This window comes from Gymnoscopelus microlampas, assembly GCF_963454915.1.
Source record: "Gymnoscopelus microlampas genome assembly, chromosome: 6".
Taxonomy (NCBI): Eukaryota; Metazoa; Chordata; class Actinopteri; order Myctophiformes; family Myctophidae; genus Gymnoscopelus; species Gymnoscopelus microlampas.
The window spans coordinates 529,450-536,949 of NC_139943.1; the positions used below are offsets into that span (position 1 = coordinate 529,450).

Sequence of the window (7,500 nt, forward strand, 5' to 3'; positions counted from 1 at the left end):
ATTGGCATCCCGACCTTAAAATGCATGTTCTACTTACTAAAGAGCTGGAGAGGCCCTGTTACTGAACAAGCACTCTATAGCAATTATTATTATTGAAATATAGAGCTATATAACACTTATTTTAACAAACAACATGTAGAACTTACTGCACATTGTTATCTAACTATATAAATGGCGACCGACTTCCGCACCCTCGGTGGCGACACCCCACAGCTCTGTTATCGAATAAACAACGCACCGCCAGACCACATGTCGCCAACTGACTCGCCACGGCGGCCGCGCTGAATTTACGCCTCGCGTAGGGGACATCTCACTGCTCACTACACCTTTTCCACCGCGCAACATAATTAATTCTACTCACCAAATGTCGGACAAAACGGAAGGGGAGGCAGCTTCGTACCGTTTACCGTGCGCACGACCTCATCACCACAACAGCAGGCAGCCGCTGCGGGTTTTTTTTCCTTTTTTTCCAAACTTTTTTTTTGGTCACCATTTTCTCCAGGCACCATTTCTGGTGTAACGTGCGGCAGCATGCGCTGGGTTGCCAGGTTTGCACAGCCAGCACCAGAAACAAGCAAGCACCTTCATGAAAAAAAAAAAAACACCGAAATGGTCCGCAATGTTCCAGGGGTGTCCCCGCGCGTCCCAACACTCCACAGGGATCAGTGGACCATCAGGGGGTCCGTGGACCCCCTGTGGACCCCCTGAAACATAACAAATATTATTTCTTCAAATTTTTTCCTTTTTCAAAAAAAAATTTCCACAGTTTTACTCCGGCGATTTGGGTCCCCCAATATACACACGGCCACGCTGGGCCCCGTGCGCGGCTGGGGTTGAGGGGGGCGTAGCCCCCCGAAACTCTAGTTTCTTATAGCCGTATAATACCTACCTTCCTTACTCTGCATCTGTAACTTTGTAACTCTAACTGCTGTGCTGCCTTTGGGCGACTGAAATTCCCCCGTTGGATCTATGCATCGATCTACATTTAATTGTGTCATTTGTGGTTAAAGGGTAAGACCACTTTGGTAGAGGTTTGGGTTGTGTAGTTACCTTGCCATGATGTAACTCCAAAGGTGGGCAAGAAATCAAAAATAATTGCTCCATTGATTAGAAATTGATGATTCAAAATATGCTCCTCATTGACTTACATTGTACGGTAAAACAGCTCTCAAAGTCTCTCTTTTAGCACTTAAATGAACCCAAACATAGCTGATTCAGACAATATAGAGCATCACCAAACCCAGTACTGTTTGTTTTTTTAATGAAAATGTCAACTTCCTGTTGATTTTACTTTTTGAATTCTGGATCCGGATCCGCGGATCCAGTCCAGGTTTTCTACTTATTAAAAATGGCAAAATCAACAGGAAGTTGACATTTTTATTTAAAAAAAAAACAGTACTGGGTTTGGTGATGTTCTATATTGTCTGAATCAACTTTGTTTGCGTTCGTTTTTGTGCTAAAAGAGTGACTTTGAGAGCTGTTTTACCGTACAATGTAAGTCAATGAGGAGCATATTTTGAATTATCAATTTCTAATCAATGGAACAATTATTTTTTATTTCTTGCCCACCTTTGGAGTTACATCATGGCAAGGTAACTACACAACCCAAACCTCTACCAAAGTGGTCTTACCCTTTAAGTGAGAGTGCTTTAAGTGAGAGTGCTTTAAAAAGAGCTCCCTGCTGCATTGGATCACAACTGAGAGAAAACGCGCAGCCATCTTTTCCAGCTGTTTGTTTGACTTTGACAGATGTAGGTTTGGGGGAAAGAAGAATTCTGTGCATCTACTGAGGTCATAAATATGGCCGCTATATGCTAAAGGCAGCCAGAGGGAGCAAAACAAATTCCAGTACCAGTGGCCTGAGCTGACTCTATCTTTACAACAGCCCTGTGTTTATAAGGTCTGACACTCACTCAATGCACACACACACACACACACACACACACACACACACACACACACACACACACACACACACACACACACACACACACACACACACACACACACACACACACACACACACACACACACACACACACACACACACACACACACACACAGTGTTGTGGTTGAACTGATATGAACCATACTGTGCTGTACAGTCTCTATCATTGCTGCCAAATTTTGCGAGAGAAATAGGCTACGAGGTCCATGAAAACAAGCCCAAAAGAAGCAACTATAGGCCACATAATGAGCACTTTAAACATATAGGTTGGCTATTTGAAAATAGTCTATCTACAAGCTCACAACGTGTCACAATGCAACCAACAATATTTACAAGCGACTTTACGGATAAACAAGCCCAAAATCGCTTATAATAAGCAGACAATTGGCAACGCTGTCTGACACGCTCAATGCACACATAGGGAACTGGTTGTGGTTGAAGTGATACGAACCATTCTGTCTACCGTCTCTATGCACTGTGAAGAGTTAAGAGTAGGGCTGGAACTGCCCATTGCTTTCTTAGCAGATATTCTATCGATTACGTTTTTGATTGATCTAATAAATGGAGAAACTCATCAACGGATTGGCAACATAAATGTACAAGTAAGACGCACGAACGTGGGAAGCGAACGCAGCTTTCTCAAACTGTCCTCAAACTACGGCGTTTTCAACTTGCCATCCGGCCTGAAATATGCACAAATGACATGGAATTCTTAGATATCCCAATAGATGAACTTGTGTAGATGCTTTTTAGATGTGTTATTTTTGACCGTAGCTGCTATATTTCTCTCAGAGGAGTGTAATTAGTCACCCAGGGGCAGGCTGATTTCAGCAGTGCACTCTGAGATCTGTCAGCAGCCAATGAGAGCGTGAGTCACATGGGGGCGCGGCTGCACACAGGCAGTGCACACAGAGAGACACACAGATACACAACCCGAGCACGGTTTCATAGTAAGCTCACTTGCGCGTATACTTCATAGAACAATGGTGTCTGTCATGCCAAAAAATAATGGAAATACAGCTCTACAAGCTTGCAATGTGACACGTTGAGCACTTGTAGATCTGCTATGTCCACTATCACACTATCCTAGTATAAATGTAAGGAACCTCTGTCTGTCTATCATTCTGTCTGATCAGCATTTCTCTCCTCAGTGGGTTGAGCCATTGATCTGAACGTGCTCACAGGCATTGACCATCAGCATGAAGAGTGAAGACAGTGACGTGGCCCGTTTTTCACTTTCCACTAATTTAAGCTGCTTCTTATCGTTATTATGGAGATTCAGAGCCACGGCCAACGGGCTCTGTTGTCATGGTAACGGGCTCTGTTGTCATGGTTCGGGAACAGCTCCACCGGGTGAACGGTATTCAATTATCGATTATTTGTATAATCGATTAAACATTACACAGTGTGCTGGCAGAGAGAAACAGGACAAGCTGAAGTGAAAGCAGCTGCTCTGTGCCCGCAGGCTGCTCTGTGCCCGCAGGCTGTGCCAACGTACAAATGGCCTCATTCCCTTAGGAAGGTTGGCACAGTCTACACACACACACACACACACACACACACACACACACACACACACACACACACACACACACACACACACACACACACACACACACACACACACACACACACACACACACACACACACACACACACACACAATGCAATCAGTCTGTGAGAGCTAGACCTTGGCTGGTCCTAGACTGGCATCAACTCCTTTCCTTTTGCAGTTTTTCAGATCCGGTCTAGAGTGGATATAACTTTGTGTCATCAGGCAGAAACCAAAAACATGCTCCTCCTCCTCCTCCTCCTCCTCCTCCTCCTCCTCCTCCTCCTCCGAAAAGGGTTTACCACCTTCTTCTGGAAACCCAGGAATACAGGTCTGGTCTAGCCCATTAAAACCGGGACAGCATTTGTGTCATTTTATATTTTTGCGTTAGCTATTAAAGAATTGCAGATGTACAAGCTCACAGTGCGAGCTTGTACATCTGCTATTTTTGAACATTTTTGAAAAATCTTGAAAGTGTGAGAACTACTGATTTAGAAGGCATTTGTAGAGTCTCAGGTCTTAATGCTCGACTAGAGGTCTTAATGCTCTACTAGAGGTCTTAATGCTCTACTAGAGGTCTTAAAGCTCTACTAGAGGTCTTAATGCTCTACTAGAGGTCTTAATGCTCTACTAGAGGTCTTAATGCTCTACTAGAGGTCTTAAAGCTCTACTAGAGGTCTTAATGCTCTACTAGAGGTCTTAATGCTCTACTAGAGGTCTTAATGCTCTACTAGAGTGGATATAACTTTGTGTCATCAAGAGGCAGGCAGAAACCATGGCAACGTGCTCCTCCTCCAAAAAGATTTGTTCCTGTTCCAAACCGGAACAGGAAATGGGTTACGCCACCTTGTGGAAACCTGGGAATACAGTGATGCACAGAGCATATTACCCCAGGTTTTTGTCAAAACCTACTAAATCAATGATCAATTAGAAACACACAGCTCACAACTCGTCGTTATGAGCTTGTAGATCAGCTCATTTGAATATTTGTGCAAAACATTAGAAAAAAAGTTTTCCACCGGTAATGCCACGCCCAAGATCAGGACGCCAGGTTGAAAGTGTTTTTTTTAAAGTCAAATAAAGGCTCATATATGATATCGGCCAAACCAATATATCAGTGTGACTCTAAAGCATGATGACTGGGCTGTGCTGCCACACTGCAGAGGAAAAGCTCTTTGAAAACCTTAGCTTGGCCTTATGCCAATAATCCTGCCGCGGTGGTGCTGAGAAAAAGGAAAAGAAAAGAAAAACTCTTCTTAGCCAAGAAAAGATAAAGGTTCTAATTTTCTATACAGAAGAGCGTGGAGGGACCGAATGATGCAGAGGGGGACAGACTGGTCTGGCCCAGGTTCAGCCAACACAGGTACTGGAATTGCAATTTCATGGTCTGAGCCTCGTCCACTGATCCATGAAATGCCCTGCCCTCATGATCGCTGCTAAGTTCACCGCCGTAATCCAACCTGGTTAAATAATAGCTGGCACAAAAACACTAGCAAGCAGCTTTTCTTCAATCAAGTTTACAGGGAAAAAGAGGTACTGTATATGTGAGGGACAAGGGTGCCGATAGTGTGGGTGCCTCGGGGCTAAAGCACCCACTGTGGGTGAGGAGCACCCACTGGGTGCTGGTTAAAAAAAAAAAATATATATATTTATTTATTTTTTCAAAATCAGACCGCCTGGCTCAGATCGCCACTGAATAAACCGAATTAACCGAAATAAAGTTACAAAACCCCCCCAAAAAAGTAAATTATCCGGCCAAAACCCGCACAATTTTTCGCGCGCGAACGGGGCGCACATGCACGCGCGTGCATGTGCGCCAGGTTGGGCACCCGCTAGAGCTAATAAATATCGGCGCCCCTGGTGAGGGACAAAAAGCCCCCAAAAAACATGGCCAAAATAGGAATGCCAATACGTTGTCAAACGACTGAGATGTAATGTTTATGTGACACTAAAGGCTCACCGAGCGCGTATTGGGAATTCTAATAAAAAGAGAAGAAAAAACATCAAACAAACATGCCTACAAAATGACTGCCACTTGTGCAGAAAGGATTGTAGATTTGGGGTGTTTTCAGAGGGAGAGAGGTCAAATATGCGAACACAGAGTTAGAGCTCCCAAACAAGGGCAATGTTTGGACCTTATTAGGTCTTCATCATCGCCTGATGAGGACCTAGAAGATTATCATTTGTTTGGGAGCTAGAACTCTGTGTGCAGATATTTGACCTCTCTTTGATTTCTTCCTCTTTATCCTGTACCTGTCCTAAATACAGGTATAAGATGTCAACACAATCTCCTCATTGAAGTGTTTTCAGAGGAAGCAATGACACTCCCCCCCACCCCTCCCCTTCAAACTCAGTCAAGAACAAGTGGAGTAATTTCTGGCTGCTCTCAGACAGCTGTGTGAGCTGTGTCTCCTGTTACATTTTCCAGCATGACATTGGAGTCCTGAACTCCCCTCTTCTGGCTGCCAGATCAGCCTACGTGTTTGTGGGGAGGCATGCATGCATGCAGCGCAGCGCGGAGAGGAGAGGAGAGGAGAGAGAGCCAGCGGACAGGGCCTGGCAACGGCCCCGCAGTGAGCTGGCTACCGAAAGCCCACTCAGCATCGTCAGCACAGCAACAAGACCGAGGGACGCTGCCGCTCGTACGCCGTAAATCAGTTGATTCTCAACCTTGTGAATTTCAGTGACCCCCAGCTTTATATGCATTAGACCCCCCCCCATTCTGAAGCATGTTATCGATCAGTGGTTCTCAAACTTTTTCATTTCAAGGACGCCCGCATGGATATGTATTTGGACCCCCGTCTGAAAAGATGTTGTGCCAGGGACCCCCAGAAAAAAATAATAGCCAATGTATGTAATATGGGTAAAGTGATTAAAATGATTGTGATGCTTTTGCTGGGGACCACCTGGAACCTCCTCAAGAACCCCAGTTTGAGAATCACTGTTCACACCTAACCCTGTAGGCATTCTGAGATAATAGGAGAATATTCTGTGAAAATGACAGACCTACAAACGCACAACACGGTCACAACGCACCAATTGATGTAGAGGGGGAAAGGGAGGGGGCCACGGCCAGACCGCTGGGGAGCCCCCGGTCAACGTAGTATATAGGCTTTAAGTGGTTAAAATAGGCGTGTTTACTTTGGAATCCAACAGCCATAGTGATCAGCAACTGAGAACGTGCTGTCATGTTCACATGGAGGAGATGTTGGCCCGGTCCCACCACACACTAACTAAACCACACACTAACTAAACCACACACTAACTAAAGGCCCGGTCCCACCACACACTAACTAAAGGACAGACGTAGCGTTCAGACGTAACGTTCATACAAGACTTCCTTCCGTCTGGGCAGGTGGTCGGAGCTGCAACTATAAGAGAGTGGGGGGGCGTTCTGGCCAGTAATGGCATTAGGCTGGGGGGGGGCACAGATCACAGCAGGGTAATTGATAGGTAATTGATGAGGATTTGCGCAGACACCACCACCGGCTCACGTGGGCGTGACAGGACATGAGACCCTGAACTCCGACCCAAAGCCCCCTGGAGTCACAGACGAGAGGAGAGAGAGAGACTGGTGGGATGAGAAGTGTTCCGGGAACGAGTGAATGAGAGAGAGAGAGAAACGCAGACAGACAGACAGACAGACAGACAGACAGACAGACAGACAGACAGACAGACAGAGGGTACAACAGAAACAGAGGGAGAGGAAATATTCACTTTTCTTGCGTTCAACCGTTCAGGATCCACATACAACCCTGCCGTTTAATAATTAACACCTATACAATTTGTTGTACGACCAATAGTGAAATACGCCAATCTCTAGAATAGATAATATGCAAGTTTCACCTCTATGCCCAGAATAGGGAGGCCGGGTTCAAAGTGGTTATGGTTAGCCCCTCTGTCTTCATACAGTAAGTACACACTGTGTGATGTTACGTTCACTAGGTCAGACAATCTGCTGTCCAGTTCAGAGCTGCTTACTGTAAGTCTGGCTGGACAG

General features: G+C 45.4%; 2 protein-coding genes across 2 annotated transcripts in view; both read right to left on the minus strand.

The window, feature by feature from the left end:
* Positions 1 to 7,500, minus strand: part of kcnq1.2 (potassium voltage-gated channel, KQT-like subfamily, member 1.2) — a gene marked incomplete at both ends in the record, with an annotated part of 592,759 nt that overhangs the window by 390,145 nt on the left and 195,114 nt on the right. The window lies entirely within an intron of this gene.
* pparab (peroxisome proliferator-activated receptor alpha b) overlaps positions 1 to 7,500 on the minus strand; it is a 79,157-nt gene that overhangs the window by 64,810 nt on the left and 6,847 nt on the right. The window lies entirely within an intron of this gene.